This window comes from Microtus pennsylvanicus, chromosome 12 (assembly GCF_037038515.1).
Source record: "Microtus pennsylvanicus isolate mMicPen1 chromosome 12, mMicPen1.hap1, whole genome shotgun sequence".
Classification (NCBI taxonomy): Eukaryota; Metazoa; Chordata; class Mammalia; order Rodentia; family Cricetidae; genus Microtus; species Microtus pennsylvanicus.
In genome coordinates, this window is record NC_134590.1 from 87,355,948 (window position 1) to 87,378,572 (window position 22,625).

Here is a 22,625-nt window from a genome sequence, read left to right on the forward strand (position 1 = left end):
CAAAGGAACTGCTTTCGTTTTTACCTGATTTATTTATTCTTCTCTCACATTTTATATCCCAACCTCAGTTTTCCCTCCCTTCGCTCCTTCAAGTCCCTTCCCTACCTCCTGGTTCACTCCTTTCCTGTTTCCCTTCAGAAAAGTGCAGTCCTTCTAGGGATATCAACCAAATATTGCATATCAAGTTCCAATAAGACTAGGCACATACCCTCATGTCAAGACTGGACAAGATTACTGAGTAGGGAGAAAGGGGTCCCACACGCAGTCAAAAGATTCAGAGACACCCCCACTCCCACTACTAAGAATCCCACAGAAACGCCAAGCTACACAACCAAAACATATATTTAGAGGATATAGGTCAGACCCAGAGAGGATCCATGCTCACTCCTAGATGTACCTCAACCAAAGAATGGATAAATAAAATATGGCACATTTACACAATGGAGTATTACTCAGCTGTTAAAAATAACATCATGACATTTGCAGGCAAATGGATGAAATTAGAAAAAAAGTCATCCTGAATAAGGTAACCAGACCCAGAAAGACAAACATGGTATACACTCACTTAAAACTGGATATTAGCAGTAAAGTAAAGGATAATCATGCTACAATCCAGAAACACAGAGAGGCTCAGTAACAAGGAGGGCTCAAGGGGTGATGAAACAATCTCACTGGGAAAGGCAAATAGAAGAAGATTTTAATGGTGGACTAGGGGTAGGTGGGGATGGGAACAGGGGGATCATTTGGTGGGGGAGGATGAGAGAGAGAGAGAGAGAGAGAGAGAGAGAGAGAGAGAGAGAGAGAGAGAGAGAGTAGAACTGGGGACATTTCAGGGATGAGTAGAATCCCAGTATAATGGAAACTCCCTGGAAATTGCAAGGGTGGCTCTAGCGAAGACTCATAATAATGGAGGATATGGAGTCTTAACTGGCCATCTTCTTCAACTAGGCAAGGCCTCCAGTTGGAGGGACTAGGACACCAGCCCAGCCACAAAACCTTCCACCTACCCTTGTAGGATATGTATACACTCTGAAAATGTGTTGCTTTGATTGGTGTAATAGAAAGCCAAATGGCCAATAGCAAGGCAGGAGATACAAGTGGGACTTCCAGGCAGAGAGAGAATACTTAGAAGAAGGCAGAGTAGCGAACCAAAGAGGAAGCAGGATGTGCATTACCGAGTAAAGGTAATAAAGGTAACCAAGCCACAGAAAAGAGCATAGCTTAAAAGACATGGGTTGAATTAAGTTATAAGAACTAGTTAGGAATAAGTCTAAGCTAAGGCTGAGCTTTCATAAGTCTCCATGTCATTTTTTGTTGTTGTTGTGAGCTGGTGTCCCAGAGAAAAACCTGTCTACAATCTACAACTTGTCCTGCCTGCAAGATGTGCTGTGACATCAAACTTGTGGAAGTGGTAAGTCAATGACTGGTCCAACTTGAGAGTCAGTCTATGAGAGGGAGCCCATGCCTGATCCTGACACTGGCCCGGACCCAGAGGCTGGATAGCCCAGAGACTTAGAATAGAACCAAAGACTAGCAGGAGTTGCTTTCTTAACTGTCTTTCAGCAATTAAGAAAGACAGAGTAAATGGAATCGCTAATTCCATTAAAGTCATGGCTACTAACCTGTTGACACTGATCCTGAGAAACAGAAAAGGTCATCTGATGTACATCACCAAGAGGAAGTAGTCATGAGCATGCAGGAGGAAGAAATCAGTTACCTCAGACAACGATTTTAAAAGTAAAAATTATTGGTAGATGGCTCAGTTGCTAAAGCGCTAGCTGAGCAAGCAAAAAGGTGCCAAAGTTCAGTGACTAGCACCCATATTAAGAAAAGAAAAATCAGGCGCAGCAAAAGACTGTGGTTGTAATGCTAGCCCTGGGAGGTGGAGACAGGGGCATACCAGGGGAGTTGTTACCCAGTCTGCCTGTCTGAATCTGTACTCCACAGATTCACAGAGAGATCTTGACTCAAAAAATAACAAGGAGTGTGATGTCAATGACTAACCGTACATACACATTCCATATATACCTACTCTCTCTCTCTCTCTCTCTCTCTCTCTCTCTCTCTCTCTCTCTCTCTCTCTCCTCTCTCTCTGTATGCACATGTGTGTGTATGTGTGTGTGTGCATGCCTGTCTCTCACACACACATACATGAGAGACAGAGCCATAATTTTTTACAACAAAATTCTATGAACTCTCAAAGAATATATCAATGTTTACAGCATCTGGAAAACCAGACTGAAACAGTATCAATTTTATAACTAAAAAAACAATATTTTAAAATAATGGTTTATTGCACTAGATAAAATTCCATCAAAAGGATACTTTAAATTCATTTTGGCCAGACAATGGAATCTGTTATATTTTGTGCAGCTTTCACTATCTTTCAGATTGATTTTTAGATCACTCTGAAGGTACTGCATGCTGTATTACAAAATGGCTTTTTAAAATCAATAGCTATTTTTTACCTCCATAAAAGACAAGTGTTGTTTTTCCTTTCAAAGCAGATGATGCTGAAAAATCTTTCAATTTTTACCTTAGTTACCTATTTTCAGTACGTAGTCATTGTGCTTAAGAAAGACCTTAACTCATAAACAAAAAGAAATTTATAAATCTGAGGTTTAAAAAAATACCATAAAAATTTAAAATAGGCTGTGACCTTCATGCCTGTGAGAGGACCCAAGTTAGATATCAGTCGTCAAGCCAAAGACGTAAATGACTAAACTAATGCACACGTCTTTCTACAGGAAAACACTTAACAGATCACCCTAGTCCCATAAAGCTCAAGACAACGAGAGCCAACATAAAGTACAAGCAGTTGACTTATAAACTAGAAAATACTGTGAATAAAGTATCAGCCCACATAGTATAAGTGAAACATCCCACTTGAGGCTGTAATAGGATTAAAAAAAAAGGTCTATGTGGTTCCATATGGTTTTAGTGATGCAACCTAATTAAAAGTAATAATAATTAAATAACATTTATACACTTAGAAAGAAATATAATTTTAATAAAAATATCCTCATACGTGTTGGGTAAAAGGAGCCTGGCCAGAGGGGTATCTCTTGACCCATTTCTTTAATTATTCATGTCAACCTCTCCTGGCTCTTCTGGGGGTGCACAGCCATAGGAGCACAGACATAGTGTACAAAGAATGATGGGTCTGTTTTCCCTGGAAGAATAAGCAAAATTACACAAGATTTAAGGCAATGAAAGCAAAAGGAAGATCGGCTAATAGAATCAGCATGAGTCCTTCTCTCTTCTCCCAGAAGCTCTGCTTTCTGCCAAAATTAACAGCTTAGGCCAACGGAGACGTGGCCTTGCAGAATGAGTGAGGAAGGCTTCTTGAATCATTACATTAGAGCAAGGAACAGCACAAGATAGATTGTTTTTCATTTGCAGTCTGTCCTTAGAAAGCACCAAAAACATTAAGACAGAGTAAAACAATAGACCCGGGGTCTGTGTAAATTCAGTCAAGACAAATGTTGAATACTTCTCACATTTACAAATGTATATATTTTTTCAAAAAAGGCCAGTAGAACTTATCTATAGACAGATTAATTTTCTTAGTCTACATAACAATTTCTTTGAAATTGATTGGCCTAGATGCAGTCTATGTGGGGTGCCTGAGGAGTCAACTTATCATTAAGATAAATCATCCTCTCATATCTGTTCACTGTGATCAGGCTAGGAATGTATTTCCTAAAACACTCAGAGAAAAATTAACTACTTGGAAGCAGTACACATCATAATTTTAAAGCAAGAGCTCTTTGATTCTGGGCTAATAAGGTTTTGCCTTTGGTTTTGAGGGTTAAAATAATAGTCTCTTTGTGCTTATCATCTTGATGGCCCAGTGGATAGATTTGGAGAAAAAAATCAGTCTACAAGCTCAGCTCTACCCTTCATATAAGCTTGGAAAAGTTTCCGCCACAATGAGGAATATAAAAAGGGGGACATTTGATCTAGCCATGTTGAGAAAACCATGTTGGTGAGACTTCATGAGTGTAGCTTAGAGAATAAGAGAGTGGGGATACATTAGAGAGTTGGAGAGATAACAGGAAGGAGGACATGATGTAATTATATTATAATCTCAATAATAATAATAGTAATAATAATAGACATTTATAATTTTCTGAAGTTCACAGTACCAGTACATTCATTAACCACCATCTAAGTCTGTATCTACCATATAATAAGTTTCATTACATGCATTTCATTCTGTTGCCACCTGTGTCTTAAATATCACCATATCACTACCCCTGTGCCTCTGCCCTCTCCAATAGATTGCTTCCTTCTATTCTACCCCAGTGATGTAACAGAAAATAAGATTATACTCTGCATTTGCATATAATCATTTACCCACATGGTCTTCCTCAGCCTAGACACATGTAAATTCCTGTCTCAGACAATCCAAGCCTTTGTTTCGCACCAGGGAGGGACAGCTTCCAGTGAGTACACCCTCACTGCTGTAGGGAACACTGGGATGGAGCAGAGACATCTGTGACACAGATGTGAAAAACATGAATACAAATTGATCAAAAGACTAAAAGGCGTGTGGAGGACTCATGTGCCTTTTGTTTTTGAGCAATGCTGGCTAAACGACTATACACACAAAATTTCTCCAACTTCCAATACTAAACTTTTTAATTATTTGTTGGTTATTAATAACCTTTAAAATTAGGTAAGAGAAAGGATGATTCATTAAACTGTAATTCTTTGTTCAACAAATGTTGCAGATACAAGGAGATAGTAGAAGACAAAGAGATAAGAAACAAGGAAGTAAACAAGTGAAGTTACTTTTTATTTTTCCCGTGGATGAGTGTTTGCCTACAAGTACATATGTGCCCATACATGCCTTGTGCCTGCTGTGGTTAAAAGGGGTTATCGGATGCTGTGGAGTGGTTGCAGGCAGTTATGATCCACTACATGGGTGCTAGGAACTGAGACCCTATCATCTTCAAAAGCAGAAAGTTCCTTTAACCCCTGAGCCCTCTCTACAACCCCAACGAAGCTACTTTGAGCATGGTAAGTGCTATGAAGGAATTGGCTAGTCAGAGTATTTAGTTTATAACTAATGAGAGTGGAAACCAGCCACAGTTGGAAAAATGGTAGGTTGAGACTGAAGGCAGCTCAGACAAAGGGTCTGTGGTGGAGAAACTTAATAGGACAGGAGAACAGAGAGTCATTCCTACTTAGTAGACTCCAGCCTTCTCAGTGAAGAAGAAGACATCATAAGAGGTTTAATAGGTTATTCACCTGAGGACAACAAAAAATACATGTATAGGGGCCCCCGTTAGGAGAAAGCATGCTAACTAAACATTAAGCCCCTTGCCTACCACCTGAGTTATCAGGACACATGATTAAACTCCATAAATCTTAATAGGAAATGAGCTACACAAAATGCCATAGAAGCATATTAGTAAATCACGAGTGCAACAGGCACCAGCCTTCCATATCAGACACAGAACCCACAAAGGGCTGCAGACGAGATAGTGGGGCAGTTGAGGAGACATAGACAGAAGACAAGAAGCAGCATCTGGCAGTAAGTGATTCCGGAAGAAACAGGAGTGCAGCGTGAACATGGGGAAGCAAAAGAAAACAAGAAGATTTGCGACCATGAAGCGAATGCTTAGTCTCAGAGATGAGAGACTTAAAGAAAAGGATAGATTAAAGCCTAAAAAGAAAGAGAAGAAAGATCCCAGTGCGCTGAAGGAAAGAGACGTCCCCCAACATCCTTCCTGCTTATTCTTCCAGTACAATACACAGCTGGGTCCACCGTACCACATCCTTGTTGATACCAACTTCATCAACTTTTCCATCAAAGCCAAACTCGACTTAGTGCAGTCCATGATGGACTGTCTGTACGCCAAGTGTATCCCTTGTATAACTGATTGTGTGATGGCTGAAATTGAGAAATTGGGCCAGAAGTACCGAGTGGCACTGAGAATCGCCAAGGATCCACGATTTGACCGACTTCGGTGTACACACAAAGGGACCTATGCTGATGACTGCTTGGTACAGAGAGTCACTCAGCACAAGTGCTACATTGTGGCTACAGTTGATAGGGACCTCAAACGAAGAATCCGGAAGATCCCTGGAGTTCCTATCATGTACATTTCTAACCATAGGTACAACATTGAACGGATGCCAGACGATTATGGAGCTCCTCGGTTCTAATTCTTACCTGACCACATTCACCTGTGTTTCTTTACCAGCTTTCTCTGTTGTCAGTTAATTAAACACACTTTTTGTTGTTTTTTTATCATAAAAAAAAAAGAAGCAGCATCTAGGAAGTGGCTGGGAGGTGACTCTGCTCTTACAAAGTTGTGATTCCTTTTCTACACTAAAATAGTAATTTTATTTTAAAATAACATTTTATTCCTATAAATAAGTAAAAGTGCTGTTTGAGAGCATGAGTCAAAAGGCTCTGCAAGAGGCTCTGAAACACACAAGTGTTTTCGAGGCCCTTCTGAGAGTCTCATTTCCAATTATGAATGCAATTCAATATTACAGGTAAAATTTCCCCGTAATGAGGAAAGAGAAGAGTCTGGGGACGGATGAACTGGGTTGCCTGGCTGAGTATTTAATTTTCCACTTAGCTTTGCAAGACAAGGGAAATAACCCTCGTTTATGCATTAATATTTATAAAAATGTCATCATGTTTCCTAGCCAAAACTTGTAGATTATTTCATGTTAGAGTGAGTTGTGCTCCTTAAAAGAAAAACTGAAATTCAAATTAACATGCAAATTATTTATGAAAATATCTTTAGAGACAAACAAACCCTTTAATTGTATAAATAGGAAACCATAGCAACTATATACTTTAATTAAAGTTTGTTACTCTAAAGGAAAAACTTAGACAATTGGATCTACAAGTCTTTACTGCATTGGCTTAGCTCTGTGAAATGCAGGTTTTTAACAAGAAAATAAAATTGTCTGTTTCACCAACTTTTATGTATATGTGCCTCTCTTATAATATGAGATAATATGGGATTATTTGAATAAATATTTGACCTTAGAATATGTCCTATTAATAGAACATCTACTTGAACAAAATAGAAAAACTGTAGAACTCTGGTTTGGGGACATTTTACAAGCCATGTGTGATAACACACAGCAAGTTATTTTGTTATTTTAAAACTCTTTGTGACAACTGTTATTAATACTTTCAATTTAGGAAATATCAACAAATCTGTTTCCTGTAGAAAATTGAAATTTTTACCATTTTATAAATAATTGCCTGAAACATAAATGGGAACCACACACTTACTTAAACATTACGGGCAGTTGAAAGTCCTCACCTGTACGGACATCAAATCCCCCAAAACATACTTAAGAGAGTATAGCCTTACAATATCTCTTTTTGCTACTCTCTGTTTATTTTAACTATAGTATCCTCTCTCTTTATCTGGAAATGCAGAAACGATCCAGTCCAGTAACATAGAACACGGCTTAATTAGTCAACCATAAATCCGGTTCAATCTACGTCAACAACTTCAAAGAACTGACCGCTGAGCTTCATCAATGCTGTGTTTATTTCTCTAAACAACAGCAAAGCTACGAGTGAGCCTTGCCATCTTCAATGCCTGTTCCTTTGCGTAGATTCTTACACTAAGCTAAAACATAACTAAAATGCTAAGGCTTGAATAGATGAAGAAAATGAAAACCATCTGAGTTTTGTCCTTGCTATTCAACAGGCTAAAGTAGAACTTTATAAGCCAATAGCTGAAATTAATAGTTAAAAGCTACCCAAACTACAAACTTGACCACAGAACAGTTTTTGGGACTATTGCCAATGAAGACTGACAGCACTTTAGGTGACATTCACAATATCCAAATTTGAAGATCTTGAGACGTGGTCCCAGAGTGAAAGTGGACCTTGCACACCACTGCTACCCTTTAGAGGGTCTTCCTAGCACAAGCACGGACTTTGCACACCACTGCTACCCTTTAGAGGGTCTTCCTATGAATGGCATGGACCTTGCACATGACTGCTATCCTTTAGCAGGTCTTCCTAGCACATGCATGGACCTTGCACATGACTGCTATCCTTTAGAGGGTCTTCCTAGCACAAGCACGGATCTTGCACACCACTGCTACCCTTTAGCAGGTCTTCCTAGCACAAGCGTGGACCTTGCACATCACTGCAACCCTAATTTAGCGGCTCTTCCTAGGACAGACATGGCACTGAGTTGGCACCTCTGGCTGATCTACATAATACTGCCATACCGAGAAAGTCTAAACCTAAAATCAGCAGGGAATTTGTAATTAGCCATCCTTCCATCATAGCTCACAGTCATTCATTCTCATAGTTCCCATACGCATTTGCCCCTTAAAGGAGGGACTTCTCCATCACTGAGAAGGCAAAGCCAGTGTGACAGAGAGTTGGCTTAGTGGCTAAAAGTGACTAGAAGACCAGAGCTGTGTTTCTGGAACCCCACAGGGAAGCGCCACATGTAATCCAGCTTCAGCAACTTCTGGCTTCTGCGGCCAGGTGCCCAAACCCACATTCTTAAAAATAAAAGGAAAATATTGAACACACAGCAGGGTTTCAATACACCTTATTTGAAGAAAAATTCCCTCATGCATTTGCCTATCTAAACATTGCTACCTTTTTCTGAATACTATAATTTCGAGAACTGAACGTGTATCCTATCATCTTGGCAGAGACTTCTTTCCCTAAACTAGCCTATGAGAATCACTCTGGAATCTGAATTCACTCCATATTTCCTGTCACTTCAGTGAGGGTCTACACAGATTAGCACTCATTTCATATTGTGGCTCTGCCCCCTCGCACACACACACGCCTGAAGGGAGGAACTGAGAAGTTAGGCATTATGACCTGAATAAGTACTGAATATTTGCGCAAAGACTTTCCATCTTAAAATCATTACCATAAATTTATTTCCACTAAGTTTATTATAAGAAGTTTCTCCATTCCCAAAGGCTGATGGAAATTTTAAAGGGAGGGGGGACAAGTTGCTATTTATGTAAAACGTAGTCTGATAAAACAATTAGTCTGCTTCTTCCTCCATACTGTAAAACGTTTAAACAGATTGTCTTGACGAATTTAGCTTAGTCAACCCAATGCCTACTTGTAAATTATTTGTTGGTAAACGGAAAAACTCAACTCCCGTGGCAGACATGATGTTCCCCAGGAGGTTCATTTTCCACAAGCCTATGACAAAAAATCAGGGGAGTGGGAAGCAGAGACATGTCAGTGAAGACACTAAAGTAAACCTGGGAGAGCTGACTGCAACCCCTAAGGCGAGACTCTGGGAAGGAAGGGGGAACAATTAGGTCATCATCCACACCCCTTCCACCAAGTGAAGATCTGAGGATCAGAACACAGAGCTCCAAAGCTAGGGGATGGGAAATTCCAAACAATAGCAGAGTCTATACTACAAATTCCAGGAAGAAGAGAAGGAAATACTGAGTTAAAAGTTATGAGAAGGGAAGAAGCCAACTCTGGCTGTCCAACTACAGGGGTTTTATGCGTCAACAGGTCTGTAAAGTAATGACTGACAAACTGCAGGAGATGCCCTACAGTTTGAGATTTTCTAGACTAAAATAAATTAATCACCATTTATCAGGGGCCACTTTTACATTAATGAAAGCATTAGAACTGTTATCTAGGTGGAAAAGATAAACTATGTAGCATTTCCAAAATGATGTCAACAATTTTCCTTGCAAAGGTTGACAGTGAGTAGGGCATGTGAAGCAACATCACCATCATCTCTATCAGTAGATGAGGAAACGGAAACATACAGAAGTAAATAGAACACAGACCAGAACTCAGGACTACCCATCCTGTTCCTGGTCTGTTCCCTCCCTTCTATATCATTCTGCATGCTTAGATTCCAGCATGGACCACAGGTTCAATTCCATCAGGAAAAAAATGCCTTTAGCCACGCTTTCTCTGTGTATTTTCTGAGGCCTTTTTGCTCTTCTCCTCCTCACTGCCCCCAGGGTCTAAGGACTCAAGTCTCCCTTGATTCTATTCCCTTACTTGTTCTATTTATTCTTGGATTCTGTTTCAGCTTCCGGCTCACCTGAATCTCTGTAGATCTCTTCCTGCTGGAGTCCTCATATCACCTGCTGCATTAGTAGATCTCCTCAATGCTAATTACACAATCTCCTGATATACACACTCCCTCAACGAACCCAGGCCCAACTCTTATTAGAATGCTATCTATAGTCTTTGCTGGCTCCAACCATTGTCCTTGTCATCCTCAAATACCTGGCACTCATGTCCTAGCCCTGTTCCTTTTCCACCCACTGAGCTATTTGTTGCCAGAGGCAACATCATGTACCCGTTCCTGTAGGACAACCTTCTGCCACAGCAAGTATCCATGGCAACCAGATGGGGCTAGGAAATAGAATTAAAGTCCCTAGATAATTCCCCAAAGTTAGCTTAGCCAATGGGTGGTTTATTAGAGCTGTGAACTCTTGGCAAAGCTGAGTGTATTATATTTCAAATCCTCTTGGCTGTGCCATGGTCTGTTGGACATGGCTTAAGGTAGTAACCTAGAAAAGAGAGAAAGCTTCATAGGACTGACTAACTTGGATAAAAATACTGCTAAGAAGTGAGGCAAATGAAGAACCAGGTTATCAATTTTCATTCCTATGTCTATTCAACCTAATAAGTTCAGAACCTAAAATGCGCCAGATATGATAAGGAAAATGAGCATATAAGAGATTTTCAGAACAGAAAAATAATAAACCTCAAATGCACAGAAAAGATGAATATGATTTACAGACTATGAAGATGAGAATAATAGTGATGACAATAAATTACTTGTATAATTAATGAGGTCACATAAACAATAACACTCTTCAGACAGTGACTGATTGCAATGATATCATCTGACTCACCCATCTTTCTATATGATTGGCATTATACCTAGATAATCTGGTGACTAAATAAGATGGGCATATGGAAGTGCTGTGGAAGACTACAGAGCTTCACTTATTTTCAAGCTTGTGCATTTCAGGGACCAAATCTAATCCAGAAAGGCTACCCTTGGATACAAAACTTTAGAAAAATTATATTACTTGAGATTCAGGCCTCAACTGCTATTCAGTAAATAGTAACAGATTTTCACAACTAGAAATGAATTTACTCACTATACTTTGAAAGAATGGATGCTGCAACCAGAGCGCTGAGCTTTTCCCTTTGCCCAGTTAGAATTTCCTCACAGTATAAACTGGATATGACTGAGGCACACCATGCTTTCTTCCTCAAACTGTTAAAATTAGTCCTTTCTGTCTGAGCAAGGAATCGGTGTAACAGCTGTCATGAACATGATCTACAATGCCCATAAAGTATAGATAAAAGAGTCATAATTCTTTATACTCATGATTTTAATAAGATTAATTTTCAAGTCCTATGGTATGGGTACCATGTACAGCACACAGTGATTATACAAAGGGCCCTAATGTATTGTAAATTGCACCTACATCACAAAATACAATGTTATTAGGCATAAGAACTTAAAGTACTAGAGGAGCAGTGAGCCTTCCATTAAAATTATTTCTTGCCTTTTCAGCATTGCCTCATGGTATACCAGCCTCGGGTAAGATATTCTGATTTTAGGTTCCCAATTATTCCTAAAAAAAAAACCACCTTTAGAAAAAAAGACACATTTTAAATCATTTCATCAGTTCAGAACTTCATTACCTGAGAGCTGTCCTCAAAGCAGGACACTTGAGAAGTGTTTGCTATTGATTATGATAGTGATGATTATACTCCTACACACAAACGTCATCCAGGGAGCACATTGACTCGATGCTGCTCTTTGCCATTCATCTATCATTGGCCTCACTTGAAGCTGAAAGGGATACACCAAGCTTCACACCCAGCCAAGGCCACCAGAGAGAGGATGATAGAATCACTATGTCCACTGTATCTGAACTTCTGTTCTCAAACCGGAATACACACTCAAGCAATCTTATAATAGATTCAGTAGGCACGTCTTGGGAGGACACTCTTTGAATTCATTTAGACATAATCTGTTAAGAGAAAAAGTATTTCGAACACAATGGGTGCCTGAATTCATCCTCTATACTGTCCCAAGTGAGACATCAAAGAATATGGGGTCCTCCGAGTATTTTAGTTATCTGCCAAAGACAATTACATTGCTACCCTTTTGGAGGTAGTTTATCAAACTCAAAGCCTTGCTCATGCTGAGTACGTGTTCTGTTACTGAGCTACACTCTCAGCATGTTAGTATTATCAACTAAACGCATGTAAAAACGCTTTCTTCCCTGTCTGTCACATAGATAGCTCCTCACTAAATGTTAGTTACTCCCTCTTCTTTGCAAAGTTGTTAAAAACTGCAACAATGTCAACAATTAACATCTCATTAGCTTGAAGTTTTAGACGCAATTTCAAAACAACTCTCATCAGAAGTGCTGGAAGTCACAGTCTTGTGTGTGAGTGTTGACAGAAGCTGTCACATAAGTGGGATAAGACATTGCAACCTGAAGGATGAGGCAAGCGCCACAGTGTGGGTGAAGGCAGAAAGTGAACCAGAAGCAGAGAAAGGTTGCTCCAAAGGCTTGACTGCAGACTGAGACTGCAGTCTGCGCTTCTCTTTCTCTACCCTCTCATCAGAGATCAAAACTTTTCAATACTGCTTTAAATCTAGAACAAAATATGAATCAAAATTGTTTTTACCCTTCTGTCCCACACATCAAAACTCTAGCATATAAAAATTATGCCTGCCTGAAAACATCTTTTAAGTGTGTTGTTACTCATCCTATAGGAAATCTGAGGGGAAATATCACGCCTCGTATTGTCTCCCAAAATTCAAATTCACTGACATTGCAAGGGTTCCTTGAAGGTCAAATCAGAAGAAAGGCAAATGTCTCAAGCTTTGGGGAGAGCATGAATTGCTCAGAGTCTGTTTCCTGTCTATTCAGACCTAGGAACTGGAGCAGAAAATCAAATAAAATGAGGCTCCTCTCCCTGGAGAACACGCATTACCCCCAGAGCTTTGCTTCCCTTGCATTCTGGGGGAAGGTCAGCTCCTTCTTTTTCTCAGCAACAGGGAGTGCTCTAAACCATGTGTGATTATATAGGAAGGGAATAGCTCTAACAATGCAAATCCCATTTTTTGCTTCCTCTGGAGCCCATTCCTACATGGGAATCCTCAAATGCTTAAGCACATGAATTATTTCAACTCTTTTTTCATTTGATATTTCTTATTTGCTGTTAGATCTGAGTTGGCTTGGTTCTTAACCTATAAATGACCAATGTGATTGAACTCTGCAAATGTTTTGATGCAAATTAGACTCAAGGAAAGCTATTCTGTCTAAAAGCAATTCTTCTGAAGTTTATGTAAGGTTCCAGATGAACAACGGGATTTGTTATCATTCTAGTAGCCACAGAAGGCAGGACTACTAACTAGCAGCATACTAAATTCCAACAAGATGTGCTACCCTCTCTGCAATCCTAAGCTGTCCCTGCCTCAGTATAAAAACTGCTCCTTAAACTTCAGGGATCTTTCCTACCTAGATGTCTCTTCCCTGTCAAAATCAGCCAGCATCCACTCAACCATCAGCTGCATCAGTGAACACGGTCATGACATTTCACCCAAGGCATAACCCTACCTCACTGGAGACTGTCAATGAAGGTAACAGTGGCTGGAGGCAGAGACAGACAACAACTTTAAGCGTGTCACAGTCTGGGAATGAAGCTGACAGTCAACAACCATGCTGTGACACAGTTAACACCACACATCACTGCCTGGACCCTAGAACGCTCTCTGAAGCTTCCATTTAATCAGCATACATCCTTTCAGACCTAGCTGCACAGTGTCTAAAGGCAAGGGCAGCCTTTCCCATCAGCATCCACAGTAGCCTCATGTGGTCAAACTCCTCCAGAAGCTGTTTCCTAAAAGTAATCGTACAAATCGGAGCCATCTCCAAATACACTCACCTCCCCATCCAATGAGCTGTTCCCCAGTTGACCAAACTGCCCCAAACTTTGTTTCTGTCTTTGCTTTGTTAACCAAAGCTGCATATAATCTTGATATCTCTCCCATCAAGATCACCATTATTTTTTGAGAATATTGTCAATTGTGGCATTAAGTAGGTCATCAGTATACCATGAAACATTTTAGAAATGTAACTGCAATGCCAATGAGGTCCTATGAAGCTTTTATTATGATTAATTTGGCAGGGTCACTTAATGTGTTATAAGTTAAGCCAATAAAACCCATTTATAAAGATGCTATGATCCACACAAATGCCTATCACAGCCATAAGTTAGGTCTGCTGTCAAGAAAGTTCGTCTTAATCATCTTAGTAAGGTTGTAATTTGTAATTTTCTTGCTTCCAAAGATTCCCTAAGCAATAAATAAAACTGAAATTTTCCTCTACAGACAATATTTTTATGAGCAGGTTTTCCACAAACCTTCATTTTTATGCTTATTTCTATTTAATTTTCACATGTATGTAAGCACAAAAGTTTCCATTATGACAAAGGGAACCATATTTAATGTCAATTTCATCTGGGCTATTATATGAATAATACTATTTTCTCATTAGTTCCACAGTAAACACATTTTCAGACCCAAATCCACATTTCTCACTACCTAATAAGAAAATTGGTTTCTAGGACAGCCCTTTCTTTCCCAGCCCCTCTTATCAAGATTCTTCTTCCACTTCCCCCATCCAGTAGCCTCTTAAGTACACAATGAAGAGTTAGTCCTAAACCCATGTGACTCCAAAGCCTAGTGCCATCCGTATTTCTGCAGAGCTAAGATCAGATGAGGCAGCACCTACAGGGAATCTGCCAGTGAACTCGGTTCTTCACATATTCAATAACTAGGTTGCCTTTCTTCCTGCTCACAAACCAATGGGAGTCAAGGTGAAGTGATCTCTTACTTCCCAGTGGATGACCATGCAGAACTAGTCTCCAAAATAGACAAAGAACTCAAGAATCTTGACATCAAAAGAACAAATAATCCAATAAAAAATTGGGCATAAACTTCAGAGAACTATCAACAGATGAATCTCAAAGGGCTGAAAGACACTTAAGGAAATGCTCAACATTTTTAGCCATCAGAGAAATTCAAATCAATACAACTCTGAGACTCCATTTTACACCCGTCAGAATGGCCAAGATAAAAAACACTGATGACAACTTCTGCTGGAGAGGATGTGGGGTAAAGGGAATGCTCCTGCATTGCTTGTGCGAGTGCAAACTTGTATGGCCACTTTGGAAATCAGTATGGTTATTTCTCAGGAAATTAGGAAACAATCTACCTCAAGACCCACCAATACCACTGTCGGGTATATACTCAAAAGACACTCAATCATACCACAAGGATATGTGCTCAACTATGTTCATAGCAGCATTATTTGTAATAACCAGAACCTGGAAACAACCTAGATGCCCCTCAAATGAAGAATGAATAAAGAAAATGTGGTACGTTTACATAATGGAGTACTACACAGCGGTAAAAAAAATGACATCCTGGAAATTTGCAGGCAAATGGATGAATCTAGACAAAAAACCAAATTGAGTGAGGTAACCCAGAGCCAGAAAGCAGTGAATATGCACAGACCACAGCCCCAGAGAAATCAGACAACAAAGAGGACCTTATGGGAAACATAAATGGATCTACATAGGAAGGTGGAAAAGATAAGATCTCCCGAGTAAATGGGGAGCCGGGAGTCATGAAAGAGGGTAGAAGAGGGGAGAGGAGGAAAGGAAGGAGTGGGAAAAAATACAGCTCTATAAAAACAATAAGAAAACATAAGTAAGACTGCATCAAAGAGCCACGGCGGGTGTTCTTGGGTCCCAATTTCAGCTCAGGAAAGCTGCAGCGCATGGACTGAGCTTCATTGCCGCTGCTGTTTGTTTTCTATTATCAGCGTATATAGAAGGCGGCTGAGGCATGTTCTGAACCCAAAGAAATCAAATCTTATCACCTCCCATCTTGAGTAGATCTTCAAAAGACACAGCTTTTTAAATAAAACCAACCTGTCCAAATAAACATTGGGTGAATCTAGAACCTCTGCATTAATATGCCAGTAAGCGATTCCCTAGTACAGCCTTTCGTTTCAGTCTAAGACTCTGCGGGGACAGGGATGTTCTCTTCTCAGGTACACAAACAGCTTAAAGAGTAACACTTAGAACAGCAACACTGTGGTGAACAGCATGCTGGACAAAAGACCTGAGAGCAGCGACCTGTGCAGCCTCCTCAGGGCTGATTTGGAGAAATGTCAAGAGCTGCTCAGAATGTCAGGCTCACCAGAAAGCCTCCCTACAAACTTCCTCACACCATGGAAACAAAATAGCATTTTTATTGGCATGAGTGAATTTCAGAATTGAAGTGACTCACGTAAAATGGACATCCTAATAACACTTAAGGGTTTGCACTAGAGGATGACATCATTATGACCTATTGAAAGGCTTTTCTTCCTGAGTTCATTAACACAGCCAGCCAGGCTCACTTTTCCTGGAAACAGTCATTGCTCAAAACATTCAAGTTCCACAAATGAATCATGCCCACCTGCCTGCGCAGAACAGACATTTCTGAAATTGTTTTCTGTTTACATAAATCAAAGCTTCCAAATCTCACAGTATTTCATAATGGTTTCCATTGGCCAGAGGTCCTATTCCTTCAAGGCAATGTTGGAGCCAGCAGGAGCATCCTGCTCATTAGAAGAAGCAAAACGAAGCAACCACTGTGAGCTGCCCTAGTCATTTCACGTGGGAACAGTATTCCGATACCCTGCGGCCAAGGATGGATGCTGTTCTTCATGAAGCCCACACCAGATCTATTATCTTTATAATATGCAGCAAAGCCTCTTGAGTTTTGAAATCTTTGAGGTATGAGTTTTAATCCTGATTCTGACATTGACTAAGTACATTATTTCCACGGACCTTAATTTCCTTGAGCCTCAATTCTCAGATCTATAAAAAATACCCAGTGAAATAGCTTTAAAGAAATCATTAAATTATACTGAAACAAAATAAAGATTCAGTGATGTGCTAATTGTTACCTTTACTTGTTTACAACAGTTAAAAAAGAATGCTTTGAGGTTTTCATGTGTCAGGGTCATCTGGTAAAGACAAGGACTGGTTTCTTCAGCAAGTGCTTGTTAGATTATGAAGTTTCTACGCTGCGTCTTGCCACCAGGTTGGGGACTGGGCATCATCCTATAGAAAAGAGGAGTGTCCATGGAGCTTGACATCAGTAAAAAGCTGATCTTGCTGCCCTGGGATTTGAAACAGATGTTTTAGAATATCTGCAATAAATCTCACACTGTGGAATTTCATCATGATGGCCTTGTTTGTCATCTTTCTTGTTTTCCATGTAGGGGCAACCTCTGTAGCCACTAAGAAGTCTTAGAAGGGAATAAGATCAAAAACATTCTTAATAATGACTTTTCTTTATGAAAGCTCCAACTGCATCACTTCAAAATAAATTCACTAAATTCTAAAGATAATTCCTCTTTTCTCTATGCTTTAGATTTAGTTTTTGAATTTTTTTCAGTTTGTCTCCATCTTTAAGATCTAAAAGAGAATCTCATCAATAAGCAAAGCTGTGAGCTTAGAATTTTCAAGCAATCGATATGAAATCATCTAAAATCACCTTAGAATATGAAACCATCTAAAATTACCTTAGCTAGACAGGAAGTCTTTCACCCAGAACTACAGCTGGGAGAGGAAAACGCCTGAGGCCATCTGACAATGGCCTCACACCTGCACTTTCCTTGTTGGGACATACAGGTTCGGCCTGCTGACACTGCCATAACTAGGATTCTAATACAGGTTTGGCATAGTGGTGTGCAAAAAACAGCTACTGCGAATGCCAGTGCTTAACAAGGTTATTTTCAATCTGAGCATACTTGCCAGGCTCCCAGCTAGAAGTATTTATGAGCCATTGACTTATGGTATGAAATAAGTGTGGAATGATAAAGCAATCATAATTCTCACTTTTCACCGTCTTAAACCTGTAATCTCAAATTTCTCTGAGTTTGATATATATTTGTACGTGTAGTTATTTAACTCAAGCAGACAGTTAAATATATTGGTGATTATTTCCAGCCTGACTCAAAACTATTATTTAAGAAAATGTGATGTATTAGAAGTCTCAATAAAGTTGCAGAAAAAGGAAGAGCAGTCACAGCTTCCCTGCTGTGTCACCACTACAGGCACCTTGGCTCCTGGCAAGGCTCCCCCGGGATTCGGAAAGGCAACGGAGGGAGTGTGCACAGAGGCAGAGCGGATCATTTCCCAGAACAAAATTACAGTTAAAATAAGAAGAAATGTGTCAATCATCCAATTGTCATTTTGGAATCTAATATCATTATCTAGGAAACAGGAAGACTTAATTATTAAATCAGCAATGCTGATTACAGATGAGAAGTACTCTGAACTGAATTAAATTCAGCAATTAATCACAGCCAATGCCCACTTGTAAATATCAATATTGAATTTTAAGCACATAAACCAGCCAATCAATTAAAACCAAGAGCATGGCTTTAATCAGTGAAAGCCAAAATACAATTTGCTGAATTATACATCTAATGAAACTTAAGTCATTGTTGAAACCTAATCTTGTTGCCTGTGAGGCAGATACACAAATTACAGAATCTTTTGGAAATGTCATTATCCCTGGGCTGTGCCCTTGCCTTCTGGGAACTGGCAGATGCTCTGCTCCTAAAGCACCTTGCTGCCACCAAGCCCAGGAAGTTTAAATATGTGGAAAAGCACAGAGCTACAAATTATGTGAGTTCAAATTCCCACTTCCCAGCTATGTGTCTGTGCACAGCTCACTTTAAATTTCTGTGATTCTTATTGGACGATCAAATTAATGCTTGTGAAACACTTAAAATAGTACTTACTAAATGGTAACTGGTCAACGATTACTAACAAGTGTATGTATTAAACTCCATTGTTTAGTCATGCATCAGAAGTATTGTATCCCCCAAATATTTAAGACCATCATTATACTATTTTTATTGTCTAAACAATCTCAAGAATAAATGTCCTACATTTTTCTGTTGCATGGTTTAAAAGGAATATACTGAAGTCCATCATTTTCCTATCTTCCAGGTTCCCTGTGGATTACAAGCACAGAGGAATTACAAGGAAATCCTTTTTGAATATTTGCTATTTTAGCTTTTCTATTTTTATCTTTATTATACTGTTGTGAGTTCTTCGAACGGTTTGAATTTCCTATTACACCACCATCAAAGTCATGAATAATCACAGAAAGTTCATTCACCTTGTAATTAAGCCAACTTGGCCTGGTGAACTCTCCTGGTCCTAAAGGAAACTATCAGAGCTGCAAAACAAAAGTCACATTACCATGCCTGTTGCTTTCCTCGGAGCTAAGATTATGCAAAACACCTCTTCAGTGCTATTGTTTAGCACAAGAACTTTTCAGATACATGACTTGTTGAAAATTCCAGTTTTATAAATTCTACATAATTCCAGAAAACCCCAATTATCGGTGCTACATTTAATTAAAACTACAGAGTCAGGGGCCACTAAGATGGTCAGTTGATTCAGGTGCTTGCTGTCAAACCTGATAATCTCAGTTCAACCCCTGGCCCCTACGCAGTGGACGGGAAGAGTCGCACCTGTAAAATGTCCTCTGATCTCCTCCACATGGACACTGTGGCAATTGCTTCCTTGCTACTAAGATAAATATGCAACCGCAGTTAAAAGTAGAACTGCAGAATCAGTGGCGAAGCCTATTTCCAGTGGCACCGATCATGAAACGGGATAGGATTTCAGATACTGCCTCTGATTTCCTTAAGAAGAATATGATTAAGAAATTTCCTAATACAAATTACAAAATCTCAGGTGCTGCTGATCCAAGGAACAATCACAATAGTCACCTAATTGAAATAGCGCAAGCAACTGCTTCCATTTGATGAACATGAGGACAGGATGTGTAAAGTTACTCTCCTCTATTTTTCTTTTATATCCTATCTCTCCCACAGCTCCTTCCTGACACATTAGATAGAATCCACTTCCTCAGCTCTTAGCGCCTGTTTTCCAGAGTGCCCTTGCAGACTCCTAAGCAGTATCCATTACAGGAGACATGGGTATCCACTGACACATCGCTCATCCATTAACGTTGTCAGAATTGAAGGTTTGAATCCATACCTACCAAATAATTGATCCTTGAATTTGGACAGGAAAGTTCATAGCTTTTATGAAGATAGGAATTTTCTTTTCTCAATCAAAAGTGGAAGTGCCTAGTGACTTCTCTGCGCTACAAACACAGCAAACATTCAGAGGAAAAATAGCCACACAGCTAACTAAAGACATACCTGTTCTCTCTTCTTTCCCTCACTGCGGGGGCCATCTTTGTCATGTCTGTCCTGCTACTGTCCTGAAGGCAGAGTCCGCAGAGTTGACCAAGTTTCCAGTTGACAGTAAGCTGTTGCTTACCAGTGACAAACTTCCCTCGGTTTCTTTATGCAATTATTACTGAATGAGCTTACAATGTGCCATGCATTGTGCCAAGAATGATAGTTCCCGATAGAAAAATTAAAAACAGTGTAGGTTTCTGGAATGTAGTGTTATATCTTTTATATCTTTAAATATTTTTTATTTTGACCACGGAGTTAAGTATTTTCTTTGACTTGAGCTTATATCATGATTACTACTTGTCAGGACGATAAATACATGGCATAGGAGAGACTTGGCCCCAGACCACAGAAACGCCATGTAGCCGACAGTAAATTATTGAAAGTTGTAATGCAAGGAGACAGGTTTGTAATGGATTCTCCTCAGGAGAGAATGGTGTCTGAAACATCATCACGACCATCATCATCACCACTTTTATGAACAGTCATAGTTCATAAGAGAATAATGTACCAGTCTGAGAAGCCAAAACCCTGATTCACTCATCTGCCACTCAGCCAGACGTGACACTCAGCATGTCACTGAACCTTTCCCCCAGTTAGTTTGTAGAGCTCTAATTCCTTTCCTCGCAGGGTCAGCAAGAACATCAAGGGAGAAGAAATTATGATCTGCTACGACGCTGCTCTCAAGGCTGGATATGAGGCCATCAAAGCAAGGCTCACAAGAGTGCCCTTACAGCGCAATTAAACAAAATGCATGGTGTGTCCAACATAGACATGTGTGGAAATGAGCATTATGCTGGGGTTATAACGGGAGTCCTTGGTTAACAAGGTACCTTTGTGTTAAAAAGATGGTATTTGTCCACTCTGTGTTTAAAACTTTTGGTTCAAAACCATATACATTTCCCTTGAAGAACATTTCTCCAGTCATCCAGAACTGGTTTTTCTGTTTCTCTAGCATCTCTATGTATTTCAGTGTCTTGTGGTGAAACAGAAAAGAACCCCATGAACAGAGTATTAAGTATTACCTTTAGGGGGATTACCAGTCTGAGACCTGCTCCCTTTCACCCCCACCCCACCCCCTGCCCTATTAAACCATTCTCTGTCAAGCAAATTCTTCTTTCTGCTGAATTAGATCAAATTCCTTTGTTTTTAATTCTACCTTTTACTTAGGTCTTTTTCTTTTCTTTCTATTTTTTTTTGTCCTGCAAAAAGTCTACCTCAGTCTCTAGAAAAATCATATCCTGCATCCTCTGATATTTTTCTCCAGTACCACTGATGCCAACTCTAATAGCCTTTTCCTCTTCCCTCCTATCTACTTAGTGTTAGTCACATCTTAACCAGACCTTGGGTGACTCTCTCATAAGCAGCCAATACATCATGCCCCCAATAAAGCAAATACATCTTTTGGCAATATGCTGCACATATTCAACATACATGAGATACACTGTATACACAAGACATCCACATACGTATATGCAACATATATGTCTCATTTAGTCATGTGTTCATAAACACCAGCATGCTGCACAAATGTGTTTGTACAGCCTTTCAATGTTTCCATGAGAGCACCTGAAACCCAGAGGGTGACGTCTACAGTTTCAGTTGCAAACCTATTTACTTCCTCCTTGAACAGACTTCGGAAAAGCAGGAAAAGAAGCTGATGACTGTTCTGCCAGTGCCACTCCTCACAGAACAAAAGCTGCACTTCTAAAAACCCAGGCTGCTCAGGTGATCCCCAGAGCAAAGGTTTGTGCTTACAGAAAAAAGAAATGTGAATTAAATATGACTTAAAATATAGGCTGACGCCTCCCATTTCCCTCCCTCTCCCCCGATCAAGTCCCTCTCCCTCGTCAGCTCAGAAAATCTGCCTACAGGAAATGATTTTGGAGTGTTCTGCTGAAGCCACTTGAAACTCAGCCATGGAAGAGAACTGGCCAGGACTCTTGTAGGGAATATTAGGTGGACCCTGAGATTGGGCATCAATATTTAATTTTAACATGCAAATAAATAGAAAAAGAAAATTTAAAAAATAAAAAAAATATATAGGCTGACGGGGCGAGATTCTCTACCTCCATAGAGGAAATATTGCCACTGAATTTATGCTTAGAAAAATTATCATTCCCAAAAGACAAATCATGGGAGCAGGCCAGCCATCAAACTGCCAAACCAGATGCTGCCACCTGCTTTAGCACATCTGGTTGGACAGAATGTACTTTGAATACAGTTCCTAAATCCTCTAGAAGAAAAGAAAATACATTGATTTAAAAGAAACTGATCCA

The 22,625-nt window shown here is 39.7% G+C and overlaps 1 protein-coding gene and 1 pseudogene across 6 annotated transcripts in view; one reads left to right on the top strand and one right to left on the bottom strand.

Annotated features, from left to right (window-relative positions):
* Ccdc85a (coiled-coil domain containing 85A) overlaps nucleotides 1–22,625 on the bottom strand; it is a 195,735-nt gene that overhangs the window by 55,693 nt on the left and 117,417 nt on the right. The gene's annotated exons all lie outside the window — the stretch shown is intronic.
* LOC142832188 (rRNA-processing protein FCF1 homolog pseudogene) lies at nucleotides 5,546–6,268 on the top strand (annotated as a pseudogene).